We start from the raw sequence: 20255 nt of genomic DNA, 5'->3' as shown, positions 1-20255 counted from the left end.
TTGCAGAAAAACGTTAAATTGAAATGAAAATTGAAAAAAGTGGGCGCGGTAAACTTTTCTTACCATAAAAACCTAAGTTGGGTTATGACGACATTTGATTTTTATTCATAAATATATGGGATTTTCTAAATATGGCAAAGGGCCCGCCTCCTTCGAAATTCAATAAAATATGCAACCTATTTCCACCGGAGGCCATCCCTGTACATTCCCTGAAAATTTCAAGAAATTCGGTTCAGTAGTTTTGTAGATGTAATATATTTTAAAAAGTGGGCGTGGCCAAGTCTTTGGGTCCTAGAAAAATAGGTAAGGTCAGAGACACAACCGCAATTGTCTCGCAAATTAATTTCCAACCCGATACATTCGTAATTATTTTAAATATAGCATTTTTAACAAGTAAGAACGTCGTTAAGTTCGGCCGGGCCTAACTTGTTATACCCTCCACCACGAGCTGTACTGAAGTAATATGGAACAGTTAGTTTCCTTTCGTTTATGAAGTGACTAAATATCAAATTTCAGCAATTTCGGTAGAACAATGTGTCTAACTTGCAAAATACTGAAAATCGGGAGGAACTGTTCTATGGGTGCTATATGAAGGCGTGGACCTATACAGACAAAATTCTGGGGAAAGTTTTATACCCCCAACGAAGACTAAGTATCAAATTTCAGCCATTTCGGTGAAATAATGAAGCTGAAACCTTCAAAATACCGGTAATCAGGAGGTACCATTCTATGGGGGCTATATGAAGGGTTGGACCTATACAGACAAAATTCTGGGGAAAGTTTTATACCTGTGACAGCCATCTATGGCTGTAGCATGGAATATTTTCACCCATTTACCACAGGCTACTTGATTGACTGTAGCATGGAATGTTCATTTACATTAAAAACAGTCTTGGTTGAAGCGTACAAATTCAAACTTTTATATCTTATTAACACAGGCCAGTTACAGATGACTTTGTTATGACAAATCCATTTAAACAATTGATAATATTGGTCACACAACACACCAATATTTATTTCATTTATTTTTGTTACAATTATTATTTTTGTTTGCTGACAAACCGAAAGATAATTAAGAATGTAAATAAAGATGAACATATGGTATGCCAGTGTTGTAAAGTTAGCCATTTCCATTCAACGTTATTACACAGCTGTGCAATATCAGGTCTCCTGAAACTGTGTCTAACAAAAAGTTTGATGGTCAGTCATACGGACAGAAAGGTTAGGAACGTCAAGCATATACAATTTATCGTTGATACAAAATTATTATTTTTCTAAAAGAATAATACATACGAATAAACATGATAATTCTTTATTGAAACTGAATAATAATTCGGTATAGGAAAATGATTTTGTTTTCAAATTAAAATCCTTTTTTCCAATTGTAATCATAAAAACGCCATCTGGAGTGTCGCTTAGTATCAAGTGATGAAACTCACGATCCACCAGAGATGCAATAAAGTTGACAGGTTATCACTATCATTCTGACATGTGCATTTTAACCTTCAACAAAAGTCACATTGAATTTTCGGTCATCACAGTCATGGATTGCCAAAGTGAACGAGAGTAATATTCTAACGCCATAAAATTTGGAGTAAGAGTAAAGTTAAAATTAATATACAGTACATAAAAAAACTACTTGAAATTTTTTGACGTGTTGAAATTCATTTTTTTTGTTAGTAAAAAGTTGCTCTCGGGTAAGCATAAATTTCACTAAAAGGCCATTAAATTTGTTTTATTATATATTAAAACAAATTATTTCATCCCATTTAAAGGATATTGTGGTAAAGTCCTGATGCATTTTACCTAAGGATTAGCCGCAATAACCTAGATTTGTAAAGCAAAGCGTGAAGCCCATTTGCGGCACTACTCCGCCAGTTGATGGTAACACCATAATATCCCGAGTTGCATCAATCAGAACAAAACGGCAATATACTTTATACCAAAACCAACAGCTAAAAAAATCTCACATACATCCTCTGCCATCTTTTTATCATGATATGCACCACAAGGTCTAACAACACGAGTGAGTACAAAATTTTAAAATCCAATACAATTTACATCAAGATCGCATCATTGATAAGAAGGAGTGAAGAAATTGTTAGAATATTGTGCTAACCTAATTTGTATGTACCCTGACTTTAAAAAGATACATTTGTTAAGCAGTACCACTTTTTTTTTAATGTGCACACGTGGTCAAAATAACCTTTAAAATAAAAAAATTGTCCTAAAGCATTAGAAACTTAGAATAACTGTAAACAGCATACTTTTAGGCACACGCAGATTTTTGACATAATTTATCCATATATAAACGTTTTTAGGAATAAAAATCGCTGAAAAACATAAAAAAATTGCATTACATAGAAAATTCTCTTTTATTCATTTGAAATAATTAAACTCATTAAAATAAATAAATAATTAAATCATAAAAAAAACATAGTGAATAAAAGCAATGACCTGAAAAGAAAGAAAATAAGACAAACTAATATAAAAACACATAATGTAAAATTTTAAAGAAATTATAAAAAAAAAATCTATTTTGAACTAAGATAAAAATCAAACTAACTATAGATAAAAGCATGCAAAATTATAAAATATATGATAAGATTTAAAATTGATAAATTTAAGTCCTGAAATAACATTGAATAATGGTTAGTATTAATGTTAAAAATATATATATATATATATATATAAATGTATGAAATATTAAAATTTTTACAATAATTAAAAGTTGAATTTTAATTGATAAAAAAAAAAAAAATGGCTTAAATATTCATTTAGCATGGGCTGAATAGTTTATTAGTGTAGTGATAGTCATTTTTGGGGTGTTTCTAAAATTGTTCTTGGCGACAGAAACACCAAGGTGGACTGCAATATGTCCTAAAGGGGTGGGAAAATGCCAAAGAGGTAGAAAATCAAAACCTCATAATTATTGGAATTCTGCTATGTATCTATTTTGAATGGAAAGGCCACAGAAGTACAAGTATACTTCCGTTTCCTACTTTTGTTTTGTTATATTTCCCTTGCAGAATATAAATTCAGAATCACGTTGAAAAATGACCCAAAATAAAGAAGGTACATGAGTTTAAATGTGCAGTCAAGTGGAAGACGAACTCCCCATCCGGCGAGCTAAGCCGCAGCCTACCAGCATGTACCAACTCCACTGAAAACGGCTGTTACATTTTGGCGCCCAACTACAGAGCATTTAAAATTTTTTGATTTTTTCCCATATCCCAAACTTTGTATGAGATTACATACTATGCATCGGTATCCCGGAAGGCACGTTTAGAGCCATGCCGCGTTGTACAGGTGCAAAGATGCTGTCAAATACACAAGTCCCCAATCGAGTTAAATGGATTATGCAATTTAAAAAGGAAACATATTCGATAGGCTATATAGCTAGGTTAATATTCGTTCCTTTTTAAAGCCGAATTCATTGACATCGAAAGGTTGTATACAAATTAATTTTCTTTTCTTCCAAATTGTATACTTCTACTAACCTTTAAAAAATTCCTAATAGGCCTTTTTACTAAAAAAAATCAATTTTTCCATTTAAAATAGATACTTTATTTTACATGTTTATTAGAAAAGTAAACATACTTTAAGATATTTACAAAAACAATTTCATTTTTCTATTTATTTAAATTTCTAATTAAAGTTAGAAATTAGTAATATTTTGAAAAACCACAAAAATTGACTTTTCAGAATTCCAATTAAATAATTGTATAAAAAATCACTATCTGATAATTTTATTCAGCCGAATTAATATTAACTTGATGAAATATCAAAGAAAACTACATACATATATAAAAATTATTAATTAAAAAAAATAATTAATTTTGTACAGAAATAAAACAACTGTTATAAAAAGACGATAAAAAATATAAAAAAAAAAAAAATTAAAAATATACACAATCAAATTATAGTGATTGGATATCAAAACGAAACCACATTTATTAAAATTAATATCGTCATAAAACCCCAATAATTCTATAAAAAAAATTAAATTATATGTATATAATTTAAATAAGCAAAATTATTAAATTAAAAATAAATGTGATTTTGTAAAAGTAAATTATACTATAATTTAAAAATAAATATAAAAAGTATTTAAAAAAATATCTTTAAAAAAACATTAAATATTTGTAATTAACTATTATATACGAACGCATTAGCGTTTCATTTAACGTTTTCAAACACACAAAGAAATCATTATATAAAAAAAAATAACAACAATAAATAACAAAAGTCGTTGTATATGATAATTAATTACCTATCTAAATTCAAAAAAGTTAACAAGGAACAATATCGAATTTAAGTTAAAAATAAACTTGTTAAAAGTAGAATTTAAATAAACAAGGGATTATTTAAATTTGAATTTTTAAAAGTAATTTGAACTAGATAAAATTGGCTAATATAAAATACACATTATTGTTACACCTTCAAAGTTAAAAATGAGAACAAATCATATAAAAATAGTAAGGCTTAAAAGAATGTTGTTTTATGTAATAATTAATAAAACTAAAAAAAGAAAAGTTAAAATATAATAATACATTATTAAAAATATATATACAAATGCTAAAGACAATAATAAGGAAAAATAGTTATCTAAAAAAACGAAATATTAAAAAAATATGCACAACAATTCTAATGAAATTATTCAAGAATTTTATGAAATTGTTATCAATCTAACTTAATTATATGCATCTTGAAAAAAATCGTGGGTTCGAGTTTACTCTGAAATGACCATCTGTACGTTTACAAAAACTTAATTTACAATCTAAAAAAAGTTGTCTGTATCTAATATGTAAAGGCCTAGTGCGGCATGAAAAAATACCAATATATATTCCTAAATTCAATAATGAGCACATTAACACTTTTCTTTAACACAAGCGAAGAATGTTTTGACATTCTCTCAACATACCTAGTAACATTAATGCCTCTTTGTACAAATTCCAAAAAGTTTTAAAAAAAGTTTTTTACGTTTAAAAATTGAAAACCACAAAAAGTGTTGATTTCATGTCACTGTGGGCAAATTCAAAACTCCATCCGACGTTATAATTAGTACTCAGGAAAATCAATATCTGAAACAAAAAGAATAAAGTAAAATCATAAGCAAAATTAAACCGGAAACAAAGGGCTATCAAATATGAATGTATGTTTGACTTATCTTGCCGAAACTTTATTTGTCCATACACACAGGTAGAAATTTTGGTGGTTATATGAAACCTTCATAAAACCACAAAACCCTATTTGTCGCATAGGTTATATTATCATTACCTGTAAAGAAAATGTCATGCATTAAAATAAGAAAATTTGTATTGGAAATAAACTCACTTAAAATATTCAATTTCCACCAATAATTTAATTTTTGTCTCATTCCATGAGTATTTCCAAGTTTTTGTACATTGGTTATAATTTCCATCAAGTCATTTGTCCAAGTAGACGACACTTGCTTTTACTTAAATGTAGATAGAAAGAACCAGTCCATGTAGGAATTACTGTAAATATGATCATTCTCCAAAAAAATAAATATTCTCCATCCATCATATGCGATAAGCAAACTAAAATAACAAATATCTTATGAGACATTGAGTACAATAACGCCAGATACTTTTCAACAAATTCACATTCATAATGGCAAACTGCCCATACATTCGTCGATAAAAATCCACTTCAATTCACCTGCAAAACAAAAAAATCAAATTAGCATAACGAAAAGAAAACAAAAAATAGACACACATACGTCTTGTTAGTGGATGTAGGAATTTGCGTTTTGGTTGCTTCTAACAATCTTGGAGAAGATTCACACATTTATGATCCCTTGTACAGATGTAATTTTGTGCATTTACGATCCCACACAAATGTTCCAATGATTCCAATTGGTAATACCCAAAGGAATACAAAATATGTTTGGCAATTACCTACTATTAACATCCATGCTTGTTCCCAAATCATTTTCACTCCACAGGTTCCGAAAAATGATCTGGCTTTGTGACAGCCATCTATGGCTGTAGCATGGAATATTTTCACCCATTTACCACAGGCTACTTGATTGACTGTAGCATGGAATGTTCATTTACATTAAAAACAGTCTTGGTTGAAGCGTACAAATTCAAACTTTTATATCTTATTAACACAGGCCAGTTACAGATGACTTTGTTATGACAAATCCATTTAAACAATTGATAATATTGGTCACACAACACACCAATATTTATTTCATTTATTTTTGTTACAATTATTATTTTTGTTTGCTGACAAACCGAAAGATAATTAAGAATGTAAATAAAGATGAACATATGGTATGCCAGTGTTGTAAAGTTAGCCATTTCCATTCAACGTTATTACACAGCTGTGCAATATCAGGTCTCCTGAAACTGTGTCTAACAAAAAGTTTGATGGTCAGTCATACGGACAGAAAGGTTAGGAACGTCAAGCATATACAATTTATCGTTGATACAAAATTATTATTTTTCTAAAAGAATAATACATACGAATAAACATGATAATTCTTTATTGAAACTGAATAATAATTCGGTATAGGAAAATGATTTTGTTTTCAAATTAAAATCCTTTTTTCCAATTGTAATCATAAAAACGCCATCTGGAGTGTCGCTTAGTATCAAGTGATGAAACTCACGATCCACCAGAGATGCAATAAAGTTGACAGGTTATCACTATCATTCTGACATGTGCATTTTAACCTTCAACAAAAGTCACATTGAATTTTCGGTCATCACAGTCATGGATTGCCAAAGTGAACGAGAGTAATATTCTAACGCCATAAAATTTGGAGTAAGAGTAAAGTTAAAATTAATATACAGTACATAAAAAACTACTTGAAATTTTTTGACGTGTTGAAATTCATTTTTTTTGTTAGTAAAAAGTTGCTCTCGGGTAAGCATAAATTTCACTAAAAGGCCATTAAATTTGTTTTATTATATATTAAAACAAATTATTTCATCCCATTTAAAGGATATTGTGGTAAAGTCCTGATGCATTTTACCTAAGGATTAGCCGCAATAACCTAGATTTGTAAAGCAAAGCGTGAAGCCCATTTGCGGCACTACTCCGCCAGTTGATGGTAACACCATAATATCCCGAGTTGCATCAATCAGAACAAAACGGCAATATACTTTATACCAAAACCAACAGCTAAAAAAATCTCACATACATCCTCTGCCATCTTTTTATCATGATATGCACCACAAGGTCTAACAACACGAGTGAGTACAAAATTTTAAAATCCAATACAATTTACATCAAGATCGCATCATTGATAAGAAGGAGTGAAGAAATTGTTAGAATATTGTGCTAACCTAATTTGTATGTACCCTGACTTTAAAAAGATACATTTGTTAAGCAGTACCACTTTTTTTTTAATGTGCACACGTGGTCAAAATAACCTTTAAAATAAAAAAAATTGTCCTAAAGCATTAGAAACTTAGAATAACTGTAAACAGCATACTTTTAGGCACACGCAGATTTTTGACATAATTTATCCATATATAAACGTTTTTAGGAATAAAAATCGCTGAAAAACATAAAAAAATTGCATTACATAGAAAATTCTCTTTTATTCATTTGAAATAATTAAACTCATTAAAATAAATAAATAATTAAATCATAAAAAAAACATAGTGAATAAAAGCAATGACCTGAAAAGAAAGAAAATAAGACAAACTAATATAAAAACACATAATGTAAAATTTTAAAGAAATTATAAAAAAAAAATCTATTTTGAACTAAGATAAAAATCAAACTAACTATAGATAAAAGCATGCAAAATTATAAAATATATGATAAGATTTAAAATTGATAAATTTAAGTCCTGAAATAACATTGAATAATGGTTAGTATTAATGTTAAAAATATATATATATATATATAAATGTATGAAATATTAAAATTTTTACAATAATTAAAAGTTGAATTTTAATTGATAAAAAAAAAAAAATGGCTTAAATATTCATTTAGCATGGGCTGAATAGTTTATTAGTGTAGTGATAGTCATTTTTGGGGTGTTTCTAAAATTGTTCTTGGCGACAGAAACACCAAGGTGGACTGCAATATGTCCTAAAGGGGTGGGAAAATGCCAAAGAGGTAGAAAATCAAAACCTCATAATTATTGGAATTCTGCTATGTATCTATTTTGAATGGAAAGGCCACAGAAGTACAAGTATACTTCCGTTTCCTACTTTTGTTTTGTTATATTTCCCTTGCAGAATATAAATTCAGAATCACGTTGAAAAATGACCCAAAATAAAGAAGGTACATGAGTTTAAATGTGCAGTCAAGTGGAAGACGAACTCCCCATCCGGCGAGCTAAGCCGCAGCCTACCAGCATGTACCAACTCCACTGAAAACGGCTGTTACATACCCCCAACGAAGACTAAGTATCAAATTTCAGCCATTTCGGTGAAATAATGAAGCTGAAACCTTCAAAATACCGATAATCGGAAGGTACCGTTCTATGGGGGCTCTATGAAGGCGGGGACCTATAAAGACAAATTTATGGGAGAAAGTTTAATACCCCACATAAAGACTGAGTACCAAATTTCAGCCATTTCGGAGGAATATTGGGGCCACAACCTTTAAAATACCGAAAATCGGGAGGTACCGTTCTATGGGGGCTATATGAAGGCGTGGAGAAGAGATGGGCGCGTGCCTAAAAAATTAGGCACGAACATGCACGAATACGGACCAAAATTTTTATTCACATTCACGCACAAACACGGCGTTTTTCGAGAAGGCACGAACACGCACACTTACGCACGAAATTACAAAAAAAAAAAGAGAAATCGATATACAGTGGGACAGCTAATTAGGGACAATAAATTCAGTTTAATAGATTACTCGATTCCATTTAAAAATGTGTAGATTTTGATTAAATAAATTTTGCATATAAGGTATTGCTAGAAGCACTATCGAGTGATGTCAAAACGTACTGAAATTAACCAGATGTGGGGAAGTATAACCCACTTTTCTAAACATGGTCCATATTAGACTGGCCAGCTAATTAGGGACATTAGTAGTAAAATTCACTTAAAGGTTAATTGATGTATATTTTATACAAGAATAGCTCGTGTTGGTTAGTTTATAGTGTATTCCACTGATTTCATGCTTTACCCCCGCCGAAAATCCTTTAGGGGCCGAAGTATTACTATAATCCCTAATAATGTGCTTTAAGCCTTATTTTCCGTTATAATGGCATTACTCGTATATAACAAAAACTATGATTTTAGTAACCCCAAACATCATTCCGAACCATACACTACAATTACCATACTGGGTGTACAATTATCCTTGAATTCCCTTTTTTTAGGGGACATTGTTAAAATTTGATTTTAAAAATGAAATCGCGAAAATTGATTCCAATTCCACTGTTCTAAATTGTTTTAAACACAACAAAATGTACAAAAAAAGATTTTTTCAAATTAGACAAATATTAAAGAAGTTATGAGTATTTCTTTGCATATAGTTTTCATAGAATTCGACCTTTTCAATTCGCGAAATCCCTGAAGCCGTTGGTCGAAAAAAGTCAGAAAATAAACTGAAATGTTTTGTTGATGATCAGAATCACCACAGCAAAAAATAAAGGAAATAAAAAACCTCTTATTGAAAAATTGTCCAATTTCACTCAGAAATCCCCATATGTACTTCTAATTTTTCTAATCTTTTTTAATTTCTATTCTTATTTAAAAACATTATTTTGTCCAAGTTAGAACTCAAAAGTCTAGTACGTCTTTCGTTGTGAATATTTCCATAGGTGGAAAAATCTCCCGCTCGTTGCTGACCTGACGGGTATAGCCAAAAATTTCCTGGCTAATTGTTTTAAATATTTTACATTAGACTGTTTCCAAAAGAGTAAAATATCAGTCTGTCTTGATACGGCACTCGATAATATGTATCAATTTCTGTATCAATTGGAGACTTTTTCATTTTTCGTCTTTTTGCCATTTTGATCCAAAAACTCTGAAAATTATTGTAAATGTAGCATTGTAATTTCCTGCTCATCATTAGAAAACTATATATTCTCACTTTGTATATCAAGTAACATTGCTTTTACATTAGCCAATAAAAAAATCGTCTCCTTAGACGGCAGAAATAAAAATGTCCCTATAAGATGTGCCATTTTTGGTACAAATCGTTTAGGAAATGATTGTTTAATTTTAGCTTGAAAATCTTTCATGAATTGAGTCAATGGAATCAATTGAGCAGACTTTCAAAAATTTTTTATACCAAAGGCAAAGATGTTCATAGTAGGGTACTTTTCCGAGCTTAACTTTTCGTTACACTGCACAGTGTCCGATTTTACGAAAAACCTGGCCAAAACTCTAAAAATGAATGGATTTTGACCTTATGTTTTTCGGTCCGCTGATTGCATTTTTGATAAAATTTTACACTCAGGCGGTCACTTAAGGGGTCTTTTTGGTCCCTCCTCCTATAAAATGTGATCTTATCGGATCAAAATATTCTACAAATTTGTTCGCCATTAATTTCAACTATAGGTCCTAGAATACACCAAAACTCTATATCTTACCTAAACACCAGAAATATGCAAAATTATAAACATATTTTAGGGTTAATGACGTAATTTATATGGATTTTGGCAAAATTGTCATACAAAGCATCATTTTAGAAGAATGGCATCAAATACAAAAATGTTCTCCGCTAAATTTCACTATAAGTCATTAAAGAAATGAAATCTCTATTTGCATTACATACAAAGCAAATATCGGTATGAATTTTGCCAAAATACCAAGAAATTAAAATAGGCTTGCAAGCTTCTACCATTTCTACACTTTTGGAAATGTTTGAATTAAGATCACTTGGAATCCTTGCACTTCAGGTGTATAATGTCTTTGGCAACTTTACTGACAAGAATGCGAGGAATATTTTTCTTAAAAAAATTAACCCACGTGCGAGTCATAAAAGCGGTCTTTTTGGTCCCTTTTTCTGAAAATCGTTAAAATCGCCTATAAAATGTGATGGAATCAGATCAAAATATTCTAGAAATTTGTTCGCCATAAAATTTTACTATATGTCTTAGAATACATCAAAACTCTAAATTATAACCAAACGCCAAAAAGTGACCCTATCCTATATTATGACATTCTGAATGAAAGAAAATCTATACATACCTGCAAGACAAAATATCACATAAAAACAAAAAGTGCAAATATGTGCAGGATGTTTCGATGGAAATTGGTAAAAAGCCCTTCCTTTTTTATGAAATGATAAATTACACGGCCCAACTCGATCTTACTCACAACTATTTTCATAATTTATTGTGAAAATTGATCTTGAAAAAAATTAACAAGTACGGACATCAATTATTAAAGAACGCACAATTCATTGGCGACACTGAACATCTCAAATACGTTTCACATACCTTTCATTACAATTACAAAAAGAAAATATTTAATAACCGTTGTTTATTTTGCATATTATCATAGATTTATAAACAACTTAAATATTGAAAAAAAAAAACAAAGTCCAAATAGGGCCACTTCGACCTGCATTTATACCCACTTATTAAACAAGAAATGTATATATTTTTTCATAACTACACGCACTGGGATCCTATAAACAATATCTGACCCTTTTTAGTGTAAATTGATAATTTTTTTTTTCGATTTTTGGCCAGGTTTTTTTGGAAAATCGGACACTGTGCACTGTTTGAATATTTTATGAAAACCCAATAGAGGTTCTAGCAAACTTTAACAGCCTGTTCATGTATGTCGACCGAAAGGTTTTTTGCGCTTCGGAAGTGGAAAAATTCATTTTCTGTTCATGAACTCGTAAAGGTACACTTTTCCATTAAATTTGGGTTTATGTATTTTGAAAGGACTGTCTCTTATAGAAAGAGAATGTTAAAATCACTCACTTGCTTTGTAGCTGCCGAGTAGAACGTAAATTCGCGAATAACACCGCAAATCTTAAAACAAATTTATGCAACACATTCTTGAAACAAAATAAAAATTTTATAGACACGTTTTAATGGCGGTTCCATTCATTATTTTGAAGAAATCAATAAAATAAAATAATTCAAAATACCGACACATTTTACTTTTCAAACAAAATAAATCACACATATTCCAATGTTTGTATATGTGGATTTTGTTTTCATTTCTCATTTATAAACATAGTTGTACAAATGTACATTCAAATTAGTAGTATTTCGCATAGGATACGTAACGGCAGTCGCACGATAGTTTGCAAAATACATGAACGCATTTTTAGACGGAAGTGAGTGACTGCTTTCCTTTCGTACAGGTTTCCGTGCGACATACATGAACAGGCGGTAAGTCAGATATACGATCCAACTCATTCTTTTGTAGGAAAATACTCTCACCGCCTGTTCATGTATGTCGCACGGAAACCTGTACGAAAGGAAAGCAGTCACTCACTCCCGTCTATAAATGCGTTCATGTATTTTGCAAACTATCGTGCGACTGCCGTTACGTATCCTATGCGATATACTACTAATTTGAATGTACATTTGTACAACTATGTTTATAAATGAGAAATGAAAACAAAATCCACATATACAAACATTGGAATATGTGTGATTTATTTTGTTTGAAAAGTAAAATGTGTCGGTATTTTGAATTATTTCATTTTATTGATTTCTTCAAAATAATGAATGAAACCGCCATTAAGACGTGTCTATAAAATTTTTATTTTGTTTCAAGAATGTGTTGCATAAATTTGTTTTAAGATTTGCGGTGTTATTCGCGAGTTTACGTTCTACTCGGCAGCTACAAAGCAAGTGAGTGATTTTGACATTCTCTTTCTATAAGAGACAGTCCTTTCGAAATACATAATCCCAAATTTAATGGAAAAGTGTACGTTTACGTGTTATTTCGTATGGCTTGTCGGTCGCATAGATTTTCGTTTTGAAGGTGCTTACATGAACAGAAACTGATTTTTTTCCACATCCGAAGCGCAAGAAACCTTTCGGTCGACATATATGAACAGGCTGTTAATCTCATTACGGACTTGTTATATGCTCTCAAGCAACGTGTTGAGCTCCGAGTGTTTTAAATATCTTACAAGGTTTTTTGGGCAGTCAATCAGTTTTCCCAATTCGGGAAGAAGATGTTTTTCAATAACATCATCCATAACAGATAATACAGTCAGATAAACATCCGATTTGCAATGAGAGTATATTGCGTTAACTCTCTGGGTAGTTTTTGTGTTTGCTTCTCTCATGAACAAAATAAATTGCATACAAACATCACCTTTTTTACTCATACTCTGGTCCCTCCATAACAAAACGGCAATAAGTACCACACTACAAAAACGAAGCAAATAATTTTAGGCAATTTTTGGTCGGTTTTATATTGTTGTTCGATTTTCGTGTTTTATATGGTCTCTTGCACGACTTCTAAAGGGAGACCAAAAATTTAGCACGATCGTGTCACATAGTGCAGGTCGTGTTTCGAGAAGGCACGAGCACGCACTACTCACGGCACGACACGCGCCCACCTCTAGCGTGGACCTATACAGACTAAATTCTGGGGGGAAAGTTGTATACCCCAAACGAAGACTTAGTTGCAAAATTTCAGCCATTTCAGTGAGCTGATGAAGCTAAAACCTTAAAATACCAAAAATCGGGACGTACCGTTCTATGGGGGCTATATGAAGTCGTCGACCTATACAAACAAAATTCTAGGGTAAAGTTTTATACCCCCAACGAAGACCAAGTACCAAATTTCAGCTATTTCGGAAGAATATTGAGGCCACAACCTTCAAAATACCGGAAATCGGGAGGTACCGTTCTGTGGATCTATACCGACAAATTGCTGGGGGAAAGTTTTATACCACCAATGAAGACTAAGTACCAAATTTCAGCCATTTCGGTGAAATAATGAAGCTAAAATCTTCAAAATACCAAAAATCTGAAGGTACCGTTCTATGAGGGCTATATGAAGGGGTGGACATATACAGACTAAATTCTCGGGGAATGTTGTACACCCCAACGAGGACCAAATTTCAGCCATTTCGGTGAGATAATGAAGCTAAAACCTTCAAAATACCGAAAATCGGGAGTTACAAAAATCTGGGGGAAATTTTTATATCCCCAACGAAGACTAAATACCAAATTTCAGCCATTTTGGTGGGATAATGAAGCTAAAACCTTCAAAATACCGAAAATCGGGAGTTACCGTTCTATGGGGGCTATATCAAAACGTGGACCGACATAGCCCATTTGCAATACCAAACATCCTAGGAGCAATAGAAACTTCTATACCCAACCACAAAGCTCTATCTTATCTCTTAAAAATTGGGACCTGATTTCAACCGACGGACTGACGGACGGACATACGGAAAAGTTTCGATCGACTTAGAATTTTAACCTGATCAAGAATATATATATGTACTTTATAGGGTCTCCGATGAATATTTCGATGTGTTACAAACGGAATGACAAATTTAATTATACCCTCCATATTATGGTATTTTGCCACCATTGGAAATTTTTGATGTTGCCTGGCCGGGGAACCGAACCCACGACCTTCTGCGTGCAAGGCGGTCGTGCATACCATTGCACCACGGTGGCACCCCTCAGTAATGTTGGCGACATTTCCTGAGTATTTCAGCCTTGAAAAACTTCTCCACAAGTGGTTTCTTAAGACACGCCGTTCGGACTCGGCGATAAACAGTAGGTCCCATATCATTGAGCTCAATATGAATCGGGGTGCACTCATTGATTTGAGAGAAGTCTCCCTTGTCCCGCATGGGATGTTGTGGAACAATCTTTTTTTTTTTTTTTTTGTTCTCCATATTATGGTGGGGGGTATAAAAATAATTGTTCCACAAACATCTCATATCAATGAGTGCACCCCGATTCATATTAACTCAATCATATGGGACCTACAGTTATCGCCCAGTCCGAACGGCCTGTCCTAAGACAAAACTTGTTGATAAGTTTTCCATGGATGAAATACTCAGGAAATGACGCCAACATTACTGAGGGGTATTTTGCCACCGTTGAAAATTTGATGTTGCCTAACCGAGGAATCGATTCCACGACCTTCTGCGTGCAAGGCGGGTGTGCATACAATTGCACCACGGTGGCACTTGTAAAAGATATGATGCAAAATACCGCTGAAACAACATAAAGTAAGCATTTTAGAGTTAGAGAATTTTCTGAAGAATTGCTAAGAACTCTATTTGGGAGATTTCTGCAAGAGGTTACTTGGTTCAACTTCCAATAGTTTAACAATTACTAATCAGAATTTCAGCAAATATCTAAAATTTTCTAGATTTTATCGATTTTGATGCCCTAGATGGTTTGTTCAAAAGATAAGTTCTGCTATTTTAGGGCTACAGTATTGCTAAAGACAGCAAGGCCAAAGCCATAAATACAAAAACTGTAGCTTTAGCCCGGTTTATTTGCGGCCATATAATCCGAACTGGATCTGACAGGACAAACCCCTACTATGGTTTTTGTAACCTCAATATTTACTTTCAAAAAAATGCATACTAGAAGTTGTTTGCATTTTCAGTGTTGCATAGTGTAAGAAGACCTCATGGTCCCCCATAAGAAGACCTTATTGTCTTATACAAAAAGACCATTTATCTGCAATAACAAGACCGCATGGCCTTCGATAAGAAGACCTAATATGCTTCAATAAGAAGACCTATTGAGCTTTTCTAAGAAGTTTCCAATAGTCTTACATACGATCTGTAAGTGTGGTGGTCTCCTCTAAAAAAGACTTATTTCTCTCCCAGATGTTAACACATGCCTTTTGGCTATAACACACCATTTTTGGTATTTTTCTTTAGTATTGTCCATTAATCTTCTGTGTCCTTCCTTAAAGCTTATTTAAAAAAAAAACAATTTTAAACATTTATTTTCATTTCGGGGTAAACTTTAAAGCCTAAAGGGACACACAAGTTTTAAAAGTAATCCCTTTATGATCTGTCTTCATTGTTTGCCGACCAGTAGCCTGCCTAGCTGGCTAATGATTCATGGCCTATCATTTGTCTGTCTACTTTTAATTATGATAGCCTAAAAAAGCAATAAATTTTTCTTTAATGTGATTTTGTTGTTGTTTTTGTATCCTTTCGATTACCATGTTGTAGTTGTCTTTTGATGTCCTCGATTACAAAGTGTAAATAATGCCTTAAGAAGCCATTAAGAAATTGCTAAGCTTTGACAAATGTGTAACTATAATCCTGAGGCTATTTTTATTGTCGTTTCACTTAAAGTGGAGAGAGAGAGAGAGAGCGTGGGAGAATATTGTCTTGTGCTGTGACATTGAAATTCGGGCTTAATGTTTGTTGCTTTCAAATTTTCACAGGCAGGCATAATGATATAACGATGAAATTAATTTAGTTTGTAATAAGCTTAGCCATGGGAATTATTTTTAAACTGCTTACTTAAGACAATGTAATATAAGGGTGGCATGTCATAACGTCCAGGGTCATAAAGTCCATGGACGCTATGACACCAAAAAAAGTGTCATTTCGTCCATGGACATTGTGACACTTTTGCAAATGTCATAATGTCCATGGACCTTATGACACTTTAAAAAAAAAAATATGGTATAAAAGTGTTATTCATAATTCATAATTTGATTGATAAATTTTTAAATTTGTTTCAACAATTTGTCTGCAATAAGGGCAAAGCAAAGGTGATCGATTTGTTTTGGACTTTGCATCTAACTTTTCAAAACAATAAGAACAAATCTTGAAATGTTTACATGGTTGAAGCAAAATATTTCTCGGTTCCTGCACACAAATAACACATTTAAGGACCTCTGTAGGTTGACTCGGAGATGTTTCTGTATCCTCCTGAGTCTCCGATTCAGAAATATCTTGGCTATCAGCATCCTCTATGATGTCATTATTAACAACGTCGTTTTCCTTGTTTATAATAGCTTCGAAGAACTCAGATAGAGTCATAACGCCTTTGTTGAGTTTTTCGGTAAGACAACTGATTTTACAGTTTTTACTTTCTTGAATTCGTCGTTTTTCGGCAAAACACTCAAATTACCCGCCGAAGCTTGCGCCAAAGAAACAGAATATGAGACATCCTCATCAAACGATATGACGAATAAAGACGGACGACACTGTGAAGAAGTCGGTGCGGAAAACGGTAAATGCAAACGTAATGAAAAATCGGCGGCCGAAAGAGTCATAACGCCTTTGTTGAGTTTTTCGGTAAGACAACTGATTTTACAGTTTTTACTTTCTTGAATTCGTCGTTTTTTTTTGCAAAACACTCAAATTACCCGCCGAAGCTTGCGCCAAAGAAACAGAATATGAGACATCCTCATCAAACGATATGACGAATAAAGACGGACGACACTGTGAAGAAGTCGGTGCGGAAAACGGTAAATGCAAATGTAATGAAAAATCGGCGGCCGATTTTTCATTACATTTGCATTTACCGTTTTCCGCACCGACTTCTTCACAGTGTCGTCCGTCTTTATTCGTCATAAACAAAGGGAATGAAAAATCGGCCGCCGATTTTTTATTCCCTTTATCCTGCTCACCACCACCGAGAATAATTTGTCATACCTTTCTCATCCACTGTTTTTCGAAGTATTTCAGAAATGTATTAAAAATTTCCTTATTCTTTTGGGAAAAATTCTCTAATTAATTTTTAAGTGTTAAAAACATCTCTTCAATTTGCTCCGGATTTGCTAATGGTAGACTTAAAAATTTTCTGTACCACTTTCTGCATTCTTCTCTGCGCTTTACAACATTTCCGAAGCCCTTGATTTTATGTACTTTACGCACAATAGCCTGAGTGAACCAATAGCCTTTTTGGGTGACTCCTGGAAACACGCATTCCAAAGCTTGTTTCAAAGCGACTTCATCTCCAATTCAATAGCACATCACAAAACAGCTTCTGAGTAAACTACTCACTAAATAACAGTTCTTTTAATCGAAATTTTAAGTTTTGATATTTTTAGACATTATGTCACTCCAAAAGTGTCATAATGTCTATGGACGTAGTGTCGCAAATTTTTAGACTTTATGACACTCCCAAATGTGTCATTATGTCCATGGACGCTACGACACTTTTTTTGGTGTCATAGCGTCCATGGACAATATGACCCTGGACGTTATGACATGCCACCAATATAAGTAGGTCAATATTATGCCTCTATTTGGGATGTATATGTGTTGGTTGAATTATTTAAGTCAGTAACCCTTGCAAGCAAAAACGATCACGGAAGTGACTTAGGCGTGTTGCTCAGGGCTATGAAAACAGTCGCGGCGATAGTCGCGGAAGTCACCCTGAAGTGACCTCCGTTGTGAAGAAATGAACCACGCCGGCATGTCGTCTTGGATGTCACTCCTGCGACACTTCTAGAAGATCATTTCCGCGATAGTTCTTGGATTAAAAAAAAAATATTCTTATCTTTTTCTATTTATTTTTATTTAATTTTTTTTATTTTTATTTATTTTTTTATTTTTTTATTTTTATTTTTTTATTTCTATTTCTCTTCTCTTTTAGAGAAATTATTCTTTGCAATTTCCGCCTACATTAATTTTGTCACTTTAAAAATGTGTTATTTTGTTGCCTGACTTGGGAAGCGAACTCGGACCTTCAGATTGCAAAGCGAGTATGCTTACCACTGCACCACCGCCTCATATAATCATCAGATAGAAAATGTTCTATATTTGTTCAAATGTGTTGAGTCATTAAATAAATGTAAACAATCGCCTTGGAAGTCACTCAGAAGTCACTCCGAAGTGTCGGCATACGCGATAAAACGTAATCACAATAAGGCTAAAGAAATTGTTTGTGTAATTCACCAACGATCTTCCTTAGCGCGTCTCCGGAGTGACTTCCTAGGCGAGGGAGTCAGAAACTCACTTCCAAGTGCCGAGATACCTAGAGTACCATGTGTTATTTTGTGTAGTGAAGTGTACATATTGAAGTTTCCATAGATCTTTCCCATTGTTTGATATAAAAAATATTTGATGTAATATTATTTTTGGCGCAAATGTCAAAATCTTTTGATATGCAAATTCACCCACAACACCAAATTCATAACTTCTTTCCTGGTTTGTACCTTTTTGGTATATTTATACAAGTCACATAGACTTCATTATTCTTCTTTACACATTAATTAATCTACCGCAATAAAAACACCAGGATATAAAGACAACTTCAAAAGCAATATAACAACTTTTTTGTAGCAGTTAAGAACACATGCTTTAATAACCATTTCTTTGTTTTCTGGGCTGTTTGTATGGCCTCAGTACAAAACTTTTCCTCAAACAAAAAAAACATATTGCCTTTCGATAGCCTCAACACACAAGTTAGGACACGTGTGAAGAAGAAATATCATTAAAATGCCTGGCACGTTTTAAGTGTGTTAAAAACCTCTCCTTCTTACACACACATACACAAGAAACAGAAATCAAAAATACCAGAACTCAAGTGTAATGCCGCAAAAAAGAAACCAACGAAGCACAAAAGGATATTAAAATGGGATTTAAGTTTGGAAAATATTTAAATAAATATTTGCAGAATCCCTTCGTTTTGCACTCTGTCAGTAATAAAGCCATATGTTGAGTTAAAATACAGTGGTTAGTACAAGGAAAATAATAAGTTCTTGCAAAGAAAATGAATGATAAGTATTTTCTATGATTTATTGCCCACTGTGCCTGAAAAACAGATTTTACTTTGGTAATATAAACTGAAATATAAAATAATATATGTATGTGTGTACGTTGTTGGTCTTTGTGGATTTTAAAAGATGCAAAAAGTTGTTCCAAACTAATTTCAATTTTATTGCAGGTGTGAACAAGAAGTACCAGCAATAAAATTTCACGTGTAAACGTATGGTCAAGAAACATGTTCAGGTTGTTTAAATATAATAACCATACCCGCAAACGATTTGCAAATTCAGGTCTATTGTATAGAATAGGTGTTATCTTGTTATTGTCTTGCAAGAAGTGCGATAGAGTGACGAGATTCGATCCCCAGGTCATATAACATCACATTTTCAACGATGGCAAATACCTCTCAGCGTAATGAGTATTTCGGTCAAGTAAAAATTCTATTTTCGGATTTAGCGACAAAATGCTGATTCCTTATCATTGAGCTAATATAATCCGGGGTGTACCCTCATCGATAGCTGCCATGACGTAAAGCATGAGTTTGGTTGCGGATTCGTAGTTAGTCGGAGACTAAAACATCTGGTATCCAGCTTCACCCCAGTGAATGAAAGACTTGCTGCAATTCGAATAAAAGCTAAATTCTTCAACATCAG

General features: G+C 32.7%; 2 long non-coding RNA genes across 3 annotated transcripts; one reads left to right on the top strand and one right to left on the bottom strand.

The window, feature by feature from the left end:
- Nucleotides 1-810: 810 nt before the first annotated feature.
- Nucleotides 811-2473, top strand: LOC141402431 (uncharacterized). Its single transcript, XR_012412629.1, has 2 exons — nucleotides 811-1697; nucleotides 1776-2473. It is a non-coding gene; the product is annotated as an uncharacterized lncRNA (long non-coding RNA).
- A 2075-nt stretch (nucleotides 2474-4548) lies between these two features.
- LOC141402426 (uncharacterized) lies at nucleotides 4549-6986 on the bottom strand. 2 transcript variants are annotated; one of them, XR_012412628.1, is made up of 3 exons: nucleotides 5925-6986; nucleotides 5338-5685; nucleotides 4549-5280 (listed from the first exon to the last, which is right to left on the bottom strand). It is a non-coding gene; the product is annotated as an uncharacterized lncRNA (long non-coding RNA). The 2 variants fall into 2 exon arrangements; XR_012412627.1 differs by having other exon boundaries at nucleotides 4551-5280; nucleotides 5747-6986.
- Between the last annotated feature and the right edge of the window lie 13269 nt (nucleotides 6987-20255).

Source organism: Musca autumnalis, unplaced genomic scaffold, assembly GCF_047663935.1.
Source record: "Musca autumnalis isolate F117 unplaced genomic scaffold, ASM4766393v1 scaffold_1, whole genome shotgun sequence".
Lineage (NCBI taxonomy): Eukaryota > Metazoa > Arthropoda > Insecta > Diptera > Muscidae > Musca > Musca autumnalis.
This window is presented reverse-complemented; position numbering and strand designations above follow the sequence as displayed.